Genomic DNA, 19,573 nt, shown 5'->3' with positions numbered 1-19,573 from the left:
GGAGGGTGATTTAGTCAGTCTCCAGTTATTTATGTCCAGGCTGAATGGCAATACTAAGAACATTCATCTATCTTGGAATGCTGATGCTAGTAGCATAGCATTTTTAGACCAGGAGATCTTTAAACATGAAGGTGCTTACAGAACAAGGAACTACTGCAAACCTACCGATAGGAATGGTTACATTCCTCTGGATAGTTGCCATCATAACACATGGCTTCTTAACATACCTAGGGGACAGTTTATTCGCCTTCGGCGGAATTGCTTTCTAGATAGCGATTATTTTGCACAAGCCAATGGCATGGCAGAAAAGTTCCTACAGAAAGGTTACACTAAGTCACATATTATGGAGGAGGTAACTAAAGTGGGGTCCTTCGATCAGCCTACTTTGGTAGCAGACTCCAATAGGAACAAGAATGTTAATCAGGACGACTTCCAATATAGGATAGTCCTTGATTATAACATTCAGCATAAGAAGGTGGAAAAAATAATTTTAAAACACTGCAATATTTTAAAAAAGATAATATATTGGGGCCCACTCTCCCAGCCCGCCCAAAATTTATTTACAGGAGACCACCAACCTTATGTGATTTATTAGCCCCTGGTGTAGTAGATCCGCCTATTATTAAAGAAAACCGTATCTTTAACTTTATGACAGGTTTTTGCGGAAAATGTCCAGCATGCAGACAATGCAAATTCAATATTAAGAAAAAGAAGGAGTTCTCCGCCACTGCAACAGGGAAATCTTATCAGATAAAAAATCTAATCACATGCGACACGGTAGGAGTAGTATACATGCTGCAGTGTGAATGCGGACTCCAGTATGTGGGTAGAACATCTAGACCCATGGGAGTCCGCATTTCTGAGCATGTGAATAACATCAAACGAGGTCTTAATTTTGTTTCTAAGCATTTCCGATTATGTCATAATAGGGACCCCAAAAAATTGTCTTTTTGGGGTATTGAAAAAGTTACAAAACATTGGAGGGGTGGCAACTTCATCAGGCAACTCAGCCGTAGGGAATCCTTCTGGATCCATGAAACCCGAGTTATGGTCCCCAGAGGATTAAACGTTGAGTTTGATCTCAACTGCTTTATCTCTGACAAATAATTGACCTTACTCGGGTTACCTGGACTATGATAAGGTCTGGTCTCTTTTACTGCCGTTTAAGTTTTTCCCACGCAATTGATATTATCAGATATTTATATATCTATATTTATGGTGGCTTTTGCAGTTTATGCTTTTTATGTATTTTATTTAAGGTTTGTAAGAGATGGCCGCGGGTGGTACCCAATAGGCAGTAATTTGTTCATTGCGGGTTTACTGTGCATTTATATTGGTAAAATGCATACATATCGCCCCTTATTGGGGATATATGTATATACATTCTTGTCTGGAGGTTGTATTTAATCCCCTTTAGCTTATTTATTTATCTATTTTTATTAATAGTATCCACAGCTTGTGTCCTTGGTTGATGTCCCCTAGTAATATTTATTACGATTCCCAGTTGCTTCTTCCTGCTTCCGGTAATTAGACATTCCTTGCAGACACTCAGCGCGTATATCTATTCCCAGGGTAACAGGTTAGCTCCACCCTCGCTGACGAAGTCCTTTGGACGTAACGCCGCGTACGGGGGGAGGAGCTATACGTTTGACGTCACCCGCTGCCAACTCGGGCTTGACAGCTGTTTGGACGCGAACAGTCTGTTTGCAGCCTAGTGCTTTTTGTATTTGCCGTGCCGTGGAGCGCTTTTAATAGTATCATTTTTTACTTTGATTCCACCGAACTCTTAACTTGAAAGTTGATCCAATAAAATTTTATACGGAATACACTCAGATCCTTTCTCTTTATCTTTGGGGATTGCTGTTCGGCTTCACTTCAGATATACTGTTTGACCGACCACCGCAGACGAGATCTAAGGCAGCTGCCCATCAGATATTCATCCAGGTGTGTCTGACCCCCTGTAATTAAGGGGTCCATCCTTTCCGGTAAGCGTACCCATACGATTTTGTATATGACATCTGAGACGCAGGAAAAGGGGACCAGTCTGTTTGTGCCAAGAAGAATTTAATATATGTCTTACTAGATGGACTTTTTATTTAATGCTTTTATTTAATGCTTTTAACAGTTTGCACTGCACTTTCGTTTGTTTAGTTATTTGCTATTGAGGTTGGTGAATCCTTTAAGTGTCCAGTTTGCATTCATTATTACGTTTAGTTTGCGCTGATTGTCCTCTGCTTTATTTTATGTACTGTGCTGATTAAATCCCTCATACACCCACTTCAAGTTCCCTTAAACTGCAGAGGGTGTAACACAACTGGTCTACTACAATAAGTTTGTTATTTCAAATTAGAACAGCACCACACCTACATCCCTTATCTATCTAACTTCAGTACACTCCACCTGGGTGGTAGCGTAAGTGTAGGGGCAGTAGTTCATCCTTAGTTCATTGTTTTAGTCCACTTCTTTTCGTACTTGTATCCTGTGCGCGGATTTACCCATACATCTGCCTTTAAATATCATGCCTGGGGGTGTCCTTAGTATGCCTGTAAAGTAGCGCATCTTTCCCATGTTTATAACAGTGCCACAGCAAAATTACATTTCTAAAGGATGTCATTTAAAACTGCTTGCGGCTGTAATGTATTGTTGGAATGTCAGTGACAATTCACCAATGTACACGAATGTTGTATTCTTTACCATTCTTTGAAGGATAGAGTAATAACCTTTGTTTATAAGTATATTTTCAGGTCCAAGGAGTTTATGTACATAGAAAGCAGGCGTATAAGAAGGTAAAAGTATCATAGGCTGTTTCACAGATTTTTTTTTTCTGCACCATTCTAACCCCTGCATGTCTTCCTCCAGTTTGTAATGAGGAGGAAGAAAAGAGGGGATGAGAGTGGTGAGAATGACAAATTTTCAAACCAATAATACTAACCGCTCTAATTCTAGCCAAGTTTGTGACCTAGTAGGAGCGACAGGTTCTACGACTTTTTTTTCCTTTGATGGAATTTGAGTTAGCAGTCTGGTGAAGGATGCTCCCATAAGAACCTTTTTTTCAATGGTTCCAGGTATTACACCCCAGATGGTAAGATGCAGTGACCACAGTCATTAAGTTCCCACATGTCTGGGTTATTGTTTTATGAGGTTTGTTTGGAGGTCAACCAAAACCGGTGTTGTAATTTCCTCAGCAGCTGTCAACATTCTCAGCTGATGGGGTGGGTGCAGTCACTGTAACATGACCTTCAAAAGGTCCACCACAGGGTTCATGAGTCCCTCCTGGACCCTGACACAATAACCAGTTTACATTCTTTCTAACCAGGTGACTGGGTCGTTGAGGGACAAGAACAGGCCAGCCACTGCAAGAAGCTGCTCAACTACACCAAAAGGATGAGGACTATCTTTGTTTATTTATATTTTTAAAGTGTATTTTACAACTAGCTAAGAAAGCGAACAGGACACATGGTGGGGTCTACTCTGAATCTCCACCTGAGCTCTAGTGCCCCAGCGATGACGGCGGTACATGCTATATGTGACGTTCATATTGGTGTGAGGAGTTTTGACAAACTAGTGAAATCCAATCAGACACTTGTCAATAGAACTTAATGATACATTTCTAGAGGATAAAATTAATTATAATTTTAACAATAGCTCTGGTTCTTGCCAGCTTTGGTATCGGGATAACTAGGTAGCCCACAAGTGTGCTTCAACTTTAGCTTGGTATTAATGTGGATCTACAGCTTATAAGGTAATTTCCCTAAGACAAGAGGTTCATGTGTGCTGGTGAAACTCACCCTAGCATTTTATGTCGTGGTCGATCGTGAGGATCTGATGGTGAGAGAGAAGGTAAGAATGGCAGGGACAGCTAGAAGGGAATTGCTTATACACGGTGGGGGCTTGAGCTTATGAAACGATTGAACAATTTCTCATCCATTGAGGATGGGATGTTTCATGTAACTGTTGAAGCTACAAGGAAGTTCCCACAGTCCAAGGGGGGTTTTTAGGAATTCATAACTAAAGATTTTTATACCTGGATTGAGGATACCAGTGACAAAGTTCAGGCCCATATGGATAAGGTTAGATCCCTGCAAGGCAAAGCCAGAGCTATAGCTAGTGAAGGTTGGAATCCTTTTAAGGGTTTGGGAAACTTGGGGGATTTTTTATTTTCCATCGGATCATGGTTGAAGGAAGTAAGGGTATATATACTCATGTTGTTTTTAGTTCTATTCCTTCTATATGTCGTGATGAGGTGTTCCTGTTGTCTGATTGGACGCGTGACCATAGCCCGAGCAGATAACCACATCATCAAAAATTGTAATTACATGCCCCTGTTAAACAGGGGCTGAAAAATTGGCCTTGGGTGGTGGTGCCACAACACCGTAACCCCTCACAGTGTTGGGCGCAGGAACAGGCCCTGCATTGAAAAAATTATATCAAAAATGATATCCAGCACCAGGAAATTGTAACCTCCCAGGGTCTGGAAATAGGTTGCACAAACCTTTCTTGAAGGCCTCCTGAAGATGTTTCATTCTCTGCTCCCTCTGTGAAGGCAGGATGAGTTCTGCAACCTTACCCTTGTAACGTGGATCAAGAAGGGTTGCCAGCCAGGAATACAGCCTTGATACCACGAATCCTAGGGTCCTTTCGCAGGCTTTGCAGAATCAGGGAGGCCATGCAGCGTAAGTTTGCAAAGGCATTCGATTCTGAGTCCTCTGGGTCACTAAGGATCACATGATACGTAACTACCTCCTCCCAGCCACGTACAACTCCTTGGGTTTCTAGGGACTGAAAACCATCCCTTGAAGACTGCTGCTGAGTGTTATCCTCTACATCCATGCTGACACAATTCCCCTCCTCTTCTTCCTGTGTGTTTGGCGGGCCTGCAGGAATGCTATCTGGATAAAGGGGGCCTTGAGAGGTAAGGAAGTCCTCCTCTTCCTCCCGCTGTTCTGTCTCAAGTTCCCTGTCCATGATTCCACAAAGCGTGTGCTCCAACAGGAAGACAAGAGGGACAGTGTCACTGATGCATGCATTGCCACTGCTCACCATCCTTGTGGCCTCCTCAAATGGTGACAGGACAGTGCATGCATCCTTGATCAGTAGCCACTGGCATGGCGAAAAGAAGCCAAGCTCCCCTGACCCTGTCCTGGTGCCATAATCGCACAGGTACTCATTGATGGCCCTCTGCTGTGTGTGCAGCCACTGCAGCATTACCAACGTTGAGTTCCACCTGGTGGGCATGTCACAAATGAGGCGGTTGATGGACAAGTTGCACTTCCTTTGAATGTCAGCCAGCCGAGCACTGGCATTGTATGACCGGTGGAAATGATCCTGTAAACCTGGGTACCTGCTCAAGACCCGCTGCACCACCAAATTAAGGACATGTGCCAAACATAGAACATGGGTCAAGTGTCCCTGTTGGAGGGCAGAGAGAAGGTTGGTGCCATTGTCGCATACAACCATTCCTGGCTGAAGCTGGTGTGGCGCGAACCACCTCTGAGCCTGCCCCTGCAGAGCTGAAAGAATCTTATCCCCAGTGTGGCTCCTGTCCCCTAGGCAGACCAACTCAAGCTCCGCATGGCATCTTTTAGCCTGACTGCTTGCGTAGCCCCTTGAGAGCTTACGGAGCACCACTGGTTCAGAGGACAAATCTGCAGAAGAAGCCATAGAGGAAGAAGAAGAGGAGAGGGTGGAGGAGAGAGCTGTGGCAGAATCACCACTAGCGTTTTGGAGGCGTGGTGGCAGAACAAGCTCTAACAACACTGAACCCTGTCCTGCATCCTTCCCAGCTGCCAGCAGAGTTACCCAGTGAGCCGTGGAGGAAAGGTAACATCCCTGCCCATGCCTGCTGGACCATGAGTCAGCGGTAATATGAACCTTATTGCTGACCGCCCTGTCCAACAAAACCAAAACATTGCTGGTAGAGAGCCGGAATGGCCTTCCGTGAAAAGAAATAACGTTCTGGAACCTGTCACTGAGGTACAGCACATTCCACAAATTCGAGAAAGGGGTCTACCAACTGAAAAGGCAGCAGTTGCAGTGCTAGCAATTTGGCCAAGCTAGCATTTAGACACTGAGCATGTGGATGGCTGGGACAGAATTTCTTTTTACGGTTCAGCAATTGGGGTAGGGAAAGGGTCCTGTTAAAATCAGGTGGTGGTGTACTGCTAGCAGATTAGCTGCAAGTACTTGGGACACCTATTGCTATACCTTCATTCCTCTCAGTGCAGGTTTTTGAGAGGACTGGAGGTATAGTAGGGTTGGAGATCCCAGATGAGGAGCAAGGAGAAGTCCGCCTTTTTCTTTGATGTGGGTCTTTCGGGTGCTGTTGCCAACGGATTGCATAGCAGATCGTCATATGTCTGGTCAAGCATGTGGTGCCCAAGCGGCTGCTGTTCTGGCCACGCTTCAGACATAGGTTGCAAACAGCAACGGTGCGATCTGCTGCACACGTGTCAAAAAAGGCCCACACCAGGGAACTTTTAAAAGTCAGCGGGGAGTCAGCAGTGCCCTGCACCTGCGGAGCTCTGCAGTGTGATGCAATAGGGTGGCTGCCCTTAGGCTTCCCCCTAGAGGACATCCTGCCTCATTTGAGTTGTGCCTCCTTCTCTTCCTCTTGGCAAACTTGGCAGTATGCTGCAGCTGGGGGAACATGACTGCCAGTTTCTTGTCCTTCTTGAGCACTCCCTCTCTCTAGGCTCAGGTTACTCCCTTCCTCAACCTGGGAACCAACATCGGAGCCTTCAAATCGCTGTACATCCTCCAGCAGCATGTACCCGACACTGTGGTTGAATAATTCTGGGGACTCCTTCGTGCATGATGGTGGGGCTATGGAAAGAGTGACTGTGGATAAGGAGCCGGTGGAATAGGCCCCTTTGGCAGCTGCGTTGGAAGGCAAACTACTCTGAGCCTGGGTGACAGAGGATGAGAAGGATGAGGACGGCTACTCCACCAACTCTTCTGCATGTTCTTGCTCAATAACACGGCCAGCAGCAGAAAAAAAGGACAAGCGTGCCCTATGGCCACCTGGAGAGGATGTCCAGGACCAGCACTGTTGACTGTAGACACAGAGGCTGCTTGCCCTCTTTTAGTGACCTGTGAGTCTCTGCCTCTCCTTGGTGACCTTTTGGACATAATGTATTTTTTGTTATGCAACACCACACTACACTGTATTAGATACTGTGTACACCGCCTGAAGTGTATTAGAAACTGTACACACTGTATTAGATACTGTGTACAGTACACCGCCTGGACTGTATTAGCAACTGTACAACGGCTGCACTGTATTGTATACTGTGTACACCACAAGAAGTGTAGTAGAAACTGTACACGCTGTATTAGATACCGTGTACACCGCCTGCACTTTATTAGAAACTGTTCTACAGCTGCACTGTATTGTGTACTGTGTACACCACCAGAAGTGTAGTAGAAACTGTACAAACTGTATTAGATACTGTGTACACCACCAGAAAAGTAGTACAAACTGTACACATAGTATTAGATATTGTGCACACCGCCTGCACTCTATTAGAAACTGTACAATGGCTGCACTGTATTTTATACTGTGTACACCACCAGAAGTGTAGTAGAAACTGTACACACTGTATTAGATACTGTGTACACCACCTGCACTTTATTAGAAACTGTTCTACAGCTGCACTGTCTCGCAGTGCATTATAAGGGGGGCATGGTTATGCAGTAATCTTTCTCTGTCAGCTTACCTGCTCCTCATGTGTTCAGACTAAGAGGCCAGCCCCTCACACCTGGCTGGTTTTATAACCTTTCCTCTAAGCATGGCCCCACCCCAGGCCCTATCAGGGAACCCTATATTAACCTGTGCACTGCAAGCCAGCAGTGCTGATCAACCATTGTGTGTTAGCTTTCGTGTGTACTTGTTGTGTTTCCTACGTCTGATTCCAGTTACCGACTTTGGCCTGTTCTCGACTATTCCTGTCTGCTCGTGACCCTGACCTTTGGCGTGTCCCCGACTATCCCTGTTTGCCTGTTACCCTGAACCTTGGCGTGAACTCTGTTGTCCTTGTCTGCTTGTGGCCCCGACCTTGGCTTATTACCTTACTATCCCTATCCTCCTGTGGCCTACTGTGGGTGTGAGATGAGGGACCCTGGGGGTTGCGACCTGGAGCCAGTTGCAGCCCAGTCCATCCTCACCACTAGAGGCTCTGGTGAACACCTGCTGGCTCTTAGACTCCGCGCCCCAGGGAATCTTACGCTCTAACCCCGGTGGTATCCGTGCTGGTGTTCCAGCGGCCCTGCCTTCCTTACCACCCTGACTCCCATCCGCAGCAGTCAGCTGTAGGGTCCACTACCTTGCGGCGCACTCCTGATCCCAACGGTGTGCATCTGTCACTTAGCCCAGTTTGATCAGCCATGGACCCGGCTGATGTGCCGCTACCCGCAGATGATCCGTTGCAGGGCTTAGTTCGCAGACTTGAGACCCAGGAATCGCATCAGACCCAAGTGATGCGATTCCTTCAGGATTTGGCATTCCGTTTTGAACAGGTTCAGGCCTCATTAGGACACCCGGTTCAACAACCTCAGCCGCTATCTGCTGCTGCACCTATCGCACCAGTCGCAGCCACATTCATTACAACTGCCAGCTCCGGCCAGTTTCTCTGGGGACTCCAAGGCTTGCAGGGGGTTCCTTAGCCAGTGCACAATTCATTTTGAACTTCAGCCCCAAAACTTCCTGTCTGATCGGGTGAACGTAGCCTATATTATTTCCCTCCTGTCTGGCGAGGCGCTAGCTTGGGCTGCCCCTCTGTGGGAACTGAATGATCCAGTGATTTCTAGCCTGCCTGATTTCTTGAAACTTTTTCGGAATATCTTCGAAGAACCGGGTCGTGTCTCCTCAGCAGCTAGCGCTCTTTTACGTCTCCGTCAAGAGGCCGCTTCTGTGGGACAGTATGCTCTTCAGTTCTGTATCCTCACAGCTGAATTGAGATGGAATAATGGCGCAGAACTCTGGGCCTGTGCCTCTATTGTGGGGCCAAAGGTCATTTTCGTGACACTTGTTCTCTTCGTCTGGAAAAACGATTAGGGCTAATACATCTGGAAGGTGAAGTATTAGACCCTGAAGTATCACCTTCACCTTCTCGTCTTCTTCTTTCTGTGTTCCTTCATGTCGGCACTTCCTCTCGTTCGCTCTCAGCACATCTGGATTCCGGAGCCGCTGGCAATTTCATGGATTGGGAAACTGCATCTTCCATTAGACTTACCCTTTTGCCCCTTTCAACGCCATTGGTGGTCTTGGCGATTGATGGCACTGTTCTCCCAGGGGGTCCTATCCGCTTCCAGACCCTCCCTGTTAAGATGTCGGTAGGGACACTCCACCAAGAGTTGATAACCTTCCTTGTCTTACCTAAGGCTTCATCTCCTATCATATTAGGTCTTCCTTGGTTATGGTTCCATTCTCCACACATTGACTGGATTGCTGGACGGATCCTGGCTTGGGGTTCCTCCTGTTCCTCTTCCTGCCTACTCAAGGTTACCCCAAAAGAGAAACTTACTGTTGCCACCATCCCAGTATCTTCTGCTCTTCCCGCTGCATATAGCGATTTCTGGAATGTCTCCTGCAATAGCCGGGCTGAGGCACTCTCTGGGTCATGTGGCACTCTGGATGAGGGCCCACCTGTGACCTTGAGCTGATCATTCACTCCAGTCTGCATGGTCATTTACCTTTGCCTGTTCCTGGACCCCCTTGGACGCACACACCCAGGCTGACTCGTCTACCAGTTCCACAGTTGCTACGCCCTGTGATGCGATTCTGGTGGTCGCTGCACCTGGCAATGCTGTTCAGTCGGCCTCTGCACCAGTTCAGCCTATGCCCAGTGAAGCTATCCAGCTTGACTTCTGTGACACATCACTTTCTAACCAACCTGGTCAAAAGGATCCACTGACTTCTGCCCAGTCTGATGATCCTGTGCTGGATGTCCAGATCATCTTTAAGGGTCTGGGGGACCCTGCTCAGATTCCTGATGGTCTTCTTATGCCTTTTCCTAAGAAGCCCTTATCCCTCAATAAGTCCTCTCGTCCTCTCCCTACCTCGGTTTCGGTCTCTGAGGATAATCTTAAGTACGAGGTTAGTCAAGTTCTGGATTCCCGGCGCCGTAGAGGCATTCTTCAGTACCTCGTACATTGGGAAGGGTTTGGTCCTGAGGAGAGGTCTTGGATCACTGCATCTGAGATCTTTGCGCCTTGTCTGTTGAGGAGGTTTCATCTGGAGTTTCCCTTTAAGCCAGGGCCCAGGCAGGGGAGGGGAAGGCCTCATAAGAGGGGAGAGGTACTGTCATGGTTATGCAGTAATCTTTCTCTGTCAACTTACCTGCTCCTCGTGTTCAGACTAAGAGGCCAGCCCCTCACACCTGGCTGGTTTTATAACCTCTCCTCTAAGCATGGCCCCAACCCAAGCCCTATCAGGGAACCCTATATTAACCTGTGCACTGCAAGCCAGCAGTGCTGATCAACCATTGTGTGTTAGCTTTAGTGTGTACCTGTTGTGTTTCCTACGTCTGATTCCAGTTACCGACTTTGGCCTGTTCTCGACTATTCCTGTCTGCTCGTGACCCTGACCTTTGGTGTGTCCCCAACTATCCCTGTTTGCCTGTTACCCTGAACCTTGGTGTGAACTCTGTTGTCCTTGTCTGCTTGTGGCCCCGACCATGGCTTATTCCCTTACTATCCCTATCTTCCTGTGGCCTACTGTGGGTGTGAGCTGAGGGACCCTGGGGGTAGCGACCTGGAGCCAGTTGCAGCCCAGTCCATCCTCACCACTAGAGGCTCTGGTGAACACCTGCTGGCTCTTAGACTCCGCGCCCCAGGGAATCTTACGCTCTAACACCAGTGGTATCCATGCTGGTGTTCCAGCAGCCCTGCCTTCCTTACCACCCTGACTCCCATCCGCAGCAGTCAGCCGTAGGATCCACTACCTTGTGGTGCACTCCTGATCCCAACGGTGTGCATCTGTCACCTAGCCTCAAGGTGACCTGACATAGGGCATCTCGCATTGCATTATGGGGCATTCCGCAGAGCACAAATTTCCCGGGAACGCCCCATAATGTTCGCTCTTCGACCTAAACATCGAGTTCATCCCTAATGAGGAGCCACTGACATGCATTACTGATACTGGACGTCATATGACACCCAGTCAGGATAACTTAACCACTTTGCGGCTGTCAACTCTAACTTGGTGCTGAACCCCGAAATAGACAGATCCTTTCCATCTGCTATATCTTTCAACTCAGACTACGAACAATTTTCAAAACTCTTCAATTAAAAAATCTAATAAATATTTGGAGGGAATGAACCGCTTCAGCCCCGGAAGATTTTACCCCCCTTCCTGACCAAAGCACTTTTTGTGATTCGGCACTGCGTCGCTTTAACTGACAATTGCGCGGTCGTGCGATATTGCTCCCAAACAAAATTGACGTCCTTTTTTCCCCACAGATAGAGCTTTCTTTTGGTGGTATTTGATCACCTCTGCAATTTTTTATTTTTTGCGCTATAAACAAAAAAATAGCGACAATTTTGAAAAAAAACGCATATTTTTTACATTTTGCTATAATAAATATCCCCCAAAAATATATAAAAAAACATTTTTTTCCCTCAGTTTAGGCCAATCCGTATTCTTCTACATATTTTTGGTAAAAAAAAAAAAAATCACAATAAGCGTTTATTGATTGGTTTGTGCAAAAGTTATAGCGTTTACAAAATAGGGGATAGATTTATGGCATTTTTATTAATAATTTTTTTTTTACTAGTAATGGCGGCGATCAGCGATTTTTATCATGACTGCGACATTATGGCGGACATTTTTGACACATTTTTGGGACCATTGTCATTTATACAGCAATTAGTGCTATAAAAATGCACTGATTCCTGTGTAAATGACAATGGCAGTGAAGGGGTTAACCACTAGGGGGCGGGGAGGGGTTAAGTCAGTACTAGGGAGTGTTTCTAATTGTAGGGGGGATGGGCTAGCTGCGACACGTCACTGATCTCTGCTCCCTGATTACATCAGCATCTCCCTGTTCGTCCTCTCCGTGAGGCGATTGCGGGTATCCCCTCGGTGATCGAGTCCGTGGGACCCGCAACCCGAATCACAGAGCTCCCGGCCGGTGCACACGCGATGGCACGACGGCAAATTCAAAGGAACGTACCTGCACGCCCATTTGTCCAGCCGTGCCATTCTGCCGACGTACATCAGCGTGCGCCGGTCGTGAAGTGGCTAGACCTCCTTACTAAGTGGCATTACAGTATTAAAAAGTATATATAGCGACCTTTTAAAGCTCATAAAGACCACGACTAGAAATGATGCTCTGCTGGACCTGGTAATCTCAAACCACGTGGAGCTTAAGTACAAATAAAGGAGCATCTGGGTAGCAGTGACCATAACATGATTTCTATTAACGTTAGCTGTAAACAACCAGCACATACTGGAAAGATAAAAACACTTAGTTTTAAAGGAGCAAATTTTCCAAAGCTAAGGGTTGTTCTCCAAGGCTTAGACTGGAAGAGAATAAACTCACTGAAGAACACAGAACAGAAATGGCAATGTTTCAAATTGACTGTATGCAAACACACTGTAAAATATATTCCTATGGGCAGTAAGTTTAAAAGGCTAAAGCTAAAACCTAGATGGCTCACGTCCATGTTAAAATAGCTATAAATAATAACATGATTTAAAAAATGTAAAAATGAAGGAACACTGTCATAATTTAAAAGTTACAAAGAATATAACAGAATAGATAAAAAGGAAATCAATAAAACTATTCAAAACTCGCGCTAAAGTACTGAATCAAAATAAATATATAAAAAGTATACACAGAACTGCAGCCGCTGTGCAAAAGGTGCTGTAACCTTAAAAGTGATAGAAAATATGAAACAGCGCTGGCAGCATATATTATTCAATACACATCATGGTGATTAGTGCCATATACATCAATGTGTTTGTGCCATATCAAATCAAAATGCAACAAAATTATATATAATATAATATGCACAAATCTATAAAGTGCTTAGTGTTTATATGAAAAAAATGCAATGGTGCTCCAAACTTTGCAAAGTGTGAGGTGACTCCCCCTTCGGTGATCCTACTCACCAGAGACAATGGACCCTCGGCTTCGCAGTCTGGGGTCAAAAAGGCAGTGATCTATTGATCTGGGTATGTGTAGGATGGTTCCTCAAAACTCTTCCAAGAGGGTACTTTTATAAAAGAAATTAAAGTCACCACTTACAGGATATCTGGTGATAACAGGCATCAGTCAAAACATCTGAGTTTGCCACCGTATGGCGTGCATTCCACGGAGACGGAAATTGCATCAATGGTTAACGTGAACGGAAGTGTGTTGATGCGTTTCGTCCCTCTTCCAGGTCGTCATCAAAGGACATCACTTCTGGTTCCTTGCAATCTAATTATAACTGAGGGAAGATCACCCCTCCCTCTGGGGAAAATGAAGCGGCCAATTACGATCAGTGTAAAAAAACACCAACTTCCTCCTCTATAACATCATTTCCTGTTGACAAATATATATAAAAAACGTTAATATAAACAGAAGCCATAATGACAAACAAGCCTTTTGGCTATCATACTACAATGAATCATATAATGCGATAGCCATTTACAAAAGATTTCCAGTACATGATTAAAATTACTTGAGTATAAACATGAAAAAATAAAATAAAAATGGAAATAAAAATAAATAAAAATAAAAAAATGAAATAAAAATAAAATACAAATGGAAACAAAAATAAAAGTAAAAATAAAAATAATTATAAATATAAAAATCGATATTTTTTTAAAAATAAAAATAAAATTAAAAATAGAAATAAATGAAATAAAAAATAATATATATCTCTAGACATTTTTTTTTTTGAAAAAAACTTATCTATCTCACAGAATGTAAGGCCTTTTGGATCCTTATTATGGAACAATCTGAAATGATTGGACAAACTGTGATGCTTATAGACCTTTTTGATTCTATTAATATGCTCCCTGAGCCTTATCCCCAATTTCCTCCCCACATACTGGAGACCACAGGGACAGGACAAAAGGTAGGTGAGATGTGTGGTCCCACAAGTGATGAATTTTTTTATTTCAAACGACCTACCCTGAGAATAGAAACTAAAGTGGGTAGTTTTCCTTTTCCTATGTTTAGAAGTCTTGCACATCACACATTTGCCACAACTGAAAAAAACTGTTTGATCTAGAAAAGTGAATAGCTTCTTGGGGGGATTAAGGACATTATGTGCCAATTTTAGCCTAAGTGTCAGCGGCTTAGTATAAATAAACCTAGGTTGCGCAGGCAAGATACTTTTAAGCTCTCCGTCTTTCAGTAGCAGAGACCAAATGTTCCCTAATTATCTTTTCAAACTTTCTATACTGACGATTATAGCCAGTCCGAAAAGCCACACCATTGACTTTATTTTGAAACAAAATTTCCCTATCCATCTCTCCAATGGTTTCTTTAGTTCTTTTTAGATCTTTTAAATTATATCCCTTATCATGAAATCATTCCAAAATCAATTCTGCTTTTATTTCATAATCTTCTTTTTTGTTTCAATTCCTTCTTACCCTCAGCATCTGGCTTTTAGGAATGCCACCTAGCCACCTAGGGTGGAGGCACCTACCTAATGGAATGTAGCCATTTCTATCTACATCCTTAAAGAAAGTCCTAGTAAATCATTTTCCATTTTCTTTATATGTGGTGAGATCCAGGAAATTCACCATTTGGTGACTATAAGTTTCTGAGAAGGAAATACCATAAGAGTTATTTCCCATTTCCTTGATAAAACTACAGAACGATTCCTGTGATCCTGCCCATACTATCACAATGTCATCTATGTATCTCTTGTAGAATCTGAGCTCAGGTATATTTCTGTCATAAATGGCTTTCTTCTTCCACCAACTCATAAAAAGGTTTGCCACTGATGGGGCATATTTAGCCCCAAAGCAACACCCCTTTTCTGTCTATAATATTTTTCTCATGCCAGAAAAAGTTATGGCTCATTGCCAAATCAAGGGCCTGTAGGGGGAATTCCTTCTGTTTCTGTTTAATATTAGTACTTCTCAATGCCCACTCAACAGCCTTCAAGGCATGATGCTGCTGAATGCTGGTATAAAGAGAATTTACATCGACGCTCGCCAGAATATGATCGTCATTTACTGTCATGGGTTTAATCAGTTCAATCAGATCTTTATTGTCTTTTAAATATGCAGGACATTTTTGGTTAAGCGGTCGCAAAAAAACGATCCAAATATTCCCCCAGTCTAGAGAACAGTGGGTCAACTCCACTGACTATAGGTCTACCTGGGGGTCTAAGTGGATGCTTATGCATTTTAGGTAACTGGTAAATAACAGGAACTTTATGCGCATCTGGGATAAGGTATCTCGCTGCTTTCTTTTTTAATATGCCATCCTTATGTGCTCCTTTAATTAGCATCTTCAGTTTGGCTCTGAATTTATTCGTAGGATTTTTCTTACAAATTTTTGGAAATCAATAAAAACATCAGATTTGTTTAAATTCCTGTCTAAAGCATATTTAAGACCCAATTCGAAAATTTTGAGCCCATCTGCTGAAAAAATAGCATCACTCAAACTGAAAATTCCTTCCATTATGTTTCTCTTTTTTCTTTTGCCTTTTGCCTCCCCTGCATCCTCTTGACCTTCTCTTCTTTCCCCATCTGGATATGGTTGAGGAGGTTCCATGGGGTACCACGGTCTCCATTCCTCCTCTCTCCTGTCCGGTGGGTTGTAATCCTTCCCATGTCCCCTGGGATTGGGTCCCCCTCTTCCCCTCATGGGCAGCCTCTCAGAACCTCTCCTCTGAAAATACCTTTGATAATTATTGGGATACCATCCTCGACCCCTATTAGGGAGAGGGTAATAACTGGAATGGTTAGGGGTCCAAGAAGGACCACCATAACCACCATAAACCCATACAGCCCCCCAAAAATTCTTCAAATATATTAACAGTAAAAAGGTCAGGTCTGGACATGTAGGCCCTTTACAAAATAATCTAGAGTGGGTGACTGGGGAAAAAGAGAAGGCAAATGTTAAATACCTTACGTTCTGTGTATACAAAGGAGCATGGGGGAGCTCAAGTCCTTAATTGGGATAGTATTGATAAAGCCCCAAATGATCCACAATGGCCCCAAAATTTACATGGTTCAGAGTAGGGATGAGCCGAACACCCTCCTGTTCGGCTCGCAGCAGAACATGTAGACAGGCAAAAAATTTGGCAGAACACACGAACATCGTTAAAGTCTATGGGACACGAACATGAATAATCCAAAGTGCTCATTTTGAAGGCTTATATGCAAGTTATTGTCATAAAAAGTGTTTGGGGACTTGGGTCCTGCCCCAGGGGACATGTATCAATGCAATTTTTTTTTTTTTTAAACGGACGTTTTTTCAGAAGCAGTGATTTTTTTTTAATGCTTAAAGTGAAACAATAAAAATGAAATATTCCTTTAAATATCGTGCCTGGGGGGTGTCTATAGTATGCCTGCAAAGCGGCGCATTTTTACCGTGTTTAGAACAGTACCACAGCAAAATGACATTTATAAAGGAAAAATTGTAATTTAAAACTGATCATGGCTGTAAAGAATTGTCGGGTTTCGGCAATATAGATAAAACTCATTGAAAAAACGAGCATGGGATCCCCCTCCAGTCCATCACCAGGCCCTTTGGGTCTGGTATGAATATTAAGGGGAACCCCAAAACAAAATTTAAAAAAAAAATGCGTGGGGGTCCCCCTAAAATCCATAGCAGGCCCTTCAGGTCTGATATGGAATTTAAGGGGAACCCTCTGCCAAATAAAAAAAAATGGCGTAGGTCCCCCCCTCTTTTCCTGCGGCCTGCCAGGTTGCGTGCTTGGATAAGGGTCTGGTATGGATTTTGGGGGGGACCCCTACGCCATTTTTTAAAAAAATTTTGGTGCAGGGTGCCCCTTAAATTCCATACCAGACCTGAAGGGTCTGGTATAGATTTTGGGGGGACCCCTACGCCATTTTTTTATAATTTGGCTCAGGGTTCCCCTTAAAATCCATACCAGACCTGAAGGGCCTGGTAATGGACTGGGGGAGATCCCATGCTCTTTTTTTTCAATTATTTTTATCTATAATGCCGTGACCCGACAATTTATTACAGCCGCGATGCGCCACTTTACAGGCATACTATGGACACCCCCCAGGCACAATATTTAAAGGACTATTTCATTTTTATTGTTTCACTTTAAGCATTAAAAAAATCTCTGCTCCCGAAAAAACGGCCGTTTAAAAAAAAAATTTGCATTGATACATGTCCCCTGGGGCAGGACCCAGGTCCCCAAACACTTTTTATGACAATAACTTGCATATAAGCCTTTAAAATTAGCACTTTTTATTTTTCATGTTAGTGTCCCTTAGACTTTAACGGTGTTCTGGCGGCTTTTGAATTTGCCGCGATCACCGCATATTGTTTGTTGTTCGGTGAACAGGCGAACACCCGATGTTCGAGTCAAACTTACGTTCGACTCGAACATCAGGCTCATCCCTAGTCCAGAGGCATTTTGACAAAATAAAGGTGAATAAAGCACCTGGACAAGATGGCTTACACTCAAGGGTCCTCAGAGAGTTGAGCTCTGTTATATCACAGCCATTGTTTCTAATTTTTAGAGACTCTTTAATGGCTGGCATGATACCACTGGATTGGTGAAAGGCAATGCGGTGCCTATATTTAAAAAGGGATCAAAGTATTTACCAAGACAGACCTAACTTCTATAGTTGTGAAGGTACTTGAGAGTTTAAAAAAAGACCACATAGATGAGTTTTTTCTAGTATGTTAAGTAAGTCAGTATGGATTCATGAAAAACAGTTGTCAAACAAATCTGATTTTTATGAGGATGTAAGCAAAATTTGGACAAAGGAATGGCTGTGGATATAGTTTATTTGGATTTTGCCAAAGTGTTTGACACAGTTCCCCAAACATGGCTAATGTGTAAGTAAAATTTTACAAGCTTAGAAAATTCCGTTTATAAATGGGTAGAAAACTGGCTAAAGGACATTATTCAGAGAGTAGTGGTTAATGATTTATATTCAGAATGGTCTAAGGTTATTAGTGGTGTACCTCAAGGTTTATTGTTGGGCCCTTACTTTTTAACATATTTATAAATGATATAGGGTCTTGGATTGAAAGTACCATTTCAGTATTTACAGATAACACCAAGCTATTCATTGGAAAAACATTACTATAAGATGTCTCCAACTTACAAGCTGATCTCAATGCACTATTTAATTGGGCAACTAAGTGGCAAGTAAAGTTATGCACTTGGGTTCTAAAAACATGCATGCATCGTACATTCTAGGAGCAAAACAGCTGGGGCAATCAATGGCAGAGATGGATTTGGGTGTTCATGTGCAATCCGTTTTGTAACAAATCGAAATTCAGCCGAATTTTGCATCTTTCAGACATTCGGATGCATTCGAATATCCGAATAAAAAAATAATGAATTTCAACGAATACGAAAGAAATTATAGTGAATATAATGAATGAATTCGACATGATTTGGTAAATCGTGAAAGATCTAATGAAACAAAAGGTCAACTCAAAGTAAATCTTACAGTCCAATCAGCTGATTAATTTTGTGCTGGAGGTTGGATTACTGGCAAAGTGCATTCCTGAGAACTGAGTGAGAAGGATGTTGTATTGTATTTGAGCAGAGGAGAAGAGATATTGTCATTGTGTGTGTTAATAGATTCAATAAACAAACGACTTTCCAAACTATGAATCATTATCACGAATCAATATACATACATAAATATCGAATTTCAGCTAATACAAAATAAATCATAGAGGATATAACGAATGAATTCGACAGGATTAGAGATTCAGTATAACGAATATCGACACTCTACAGGAATAACGAATTATCCGAAAACGAATTAACGTAACATAACGAATATAACAGAACGATGATGTATTTTACTAATGACAACGAACCGAACCTAAACGAAATTTTCCGTTGTGCACAAATCTATTAATAATACCGTGCAATGCCAAGCTGCAATTTCTAAAGCTAGCAAAATCCTTTCTTGCATTAAAAGAGGTATAGTCTGCAGAGAGAAAGATACATTTTGCCCCTGTACAAATCATTAGTAGGACCTCATTTGGAATATGCAGTTCAGTTTTGGACACCAGTTCACAAAAAGGATATCGGAGAAGCCAAGAAAGTGCAGAGAAGGGAAATCAAACTGATAGTGGGCATGAAGGAGCTCAGCTATGAGGAAAGATTAGCTGAAGCAAATGTATTCTCTCTTGAGAAGAGGAGATTAAGTGGTATATGATCAACATGTAGAAATACATAAGTGGTCCATATAGTGAACTTGGTGTAGAGTAATTCACTTTCAGGTCGTTACAGAGGACACTCTTCACATTCGGAGGAAAAGAGATTTAACCTTTTCATACAGAAAGGCTTCTTCACAGTTATGCCCCGTACACAAGGTCGGACTTTGTTCGGACATTCCGACAACAAAATCCCAAGATTTTTTCAGACGGATGTTGGCTCAAACTTGTCTTGCATA

At 43.3% G+C, this 19,573-nt stretch overlaps 1 protein-coding gene across 2 annotated transcripts in view; it reads right to left on the bottom strand.

Annotated features, from left to right (window-relative positions):
• SPTBN2 (spectrin beta, non-erythrocytic 2) overlaps positions 1-19,573 on the bottom strand; it is a 1,434,510-nt gene that overhangs the window by 1,316,509 nt on the left and 98,428 nt on the right. The window contains exon 2 of one of the 2 annotated variants that reach the window (XM_073605131.1): positions 13,248-13,526. The gene's annotated coding sequence lies outside the window, so the exon portion shown is untranslated. Of the gene's footprint in view, positions 1-13,111; positions 13,221-13,247; positions 13,527-19,573 lie in introns of those variants that run through there. The other variant, XM_073605132.1, reaches the window with a different exon arrangement.

The sequence above is a fragment of the Aquarana catesbeiana genome, linkage group LG11 (assembly GCF_042186555.1).
Source record: "Aquarana catesbeiana isolate 2022-GZ linkage group LG11, ASM4218655v1, whole genome shotgun sequence".
In the NCBI taxonomy this organism is placed as follows: domain Eukaryota; kingdom Metazoa; phylum Chordata; class Amphibia; order Anura; family Ranidae; genus Aquarana; species Aquarana catesbeiana.
This window is presented reverse-complemented; position numbering and strand designations above follow the sequence as displayed.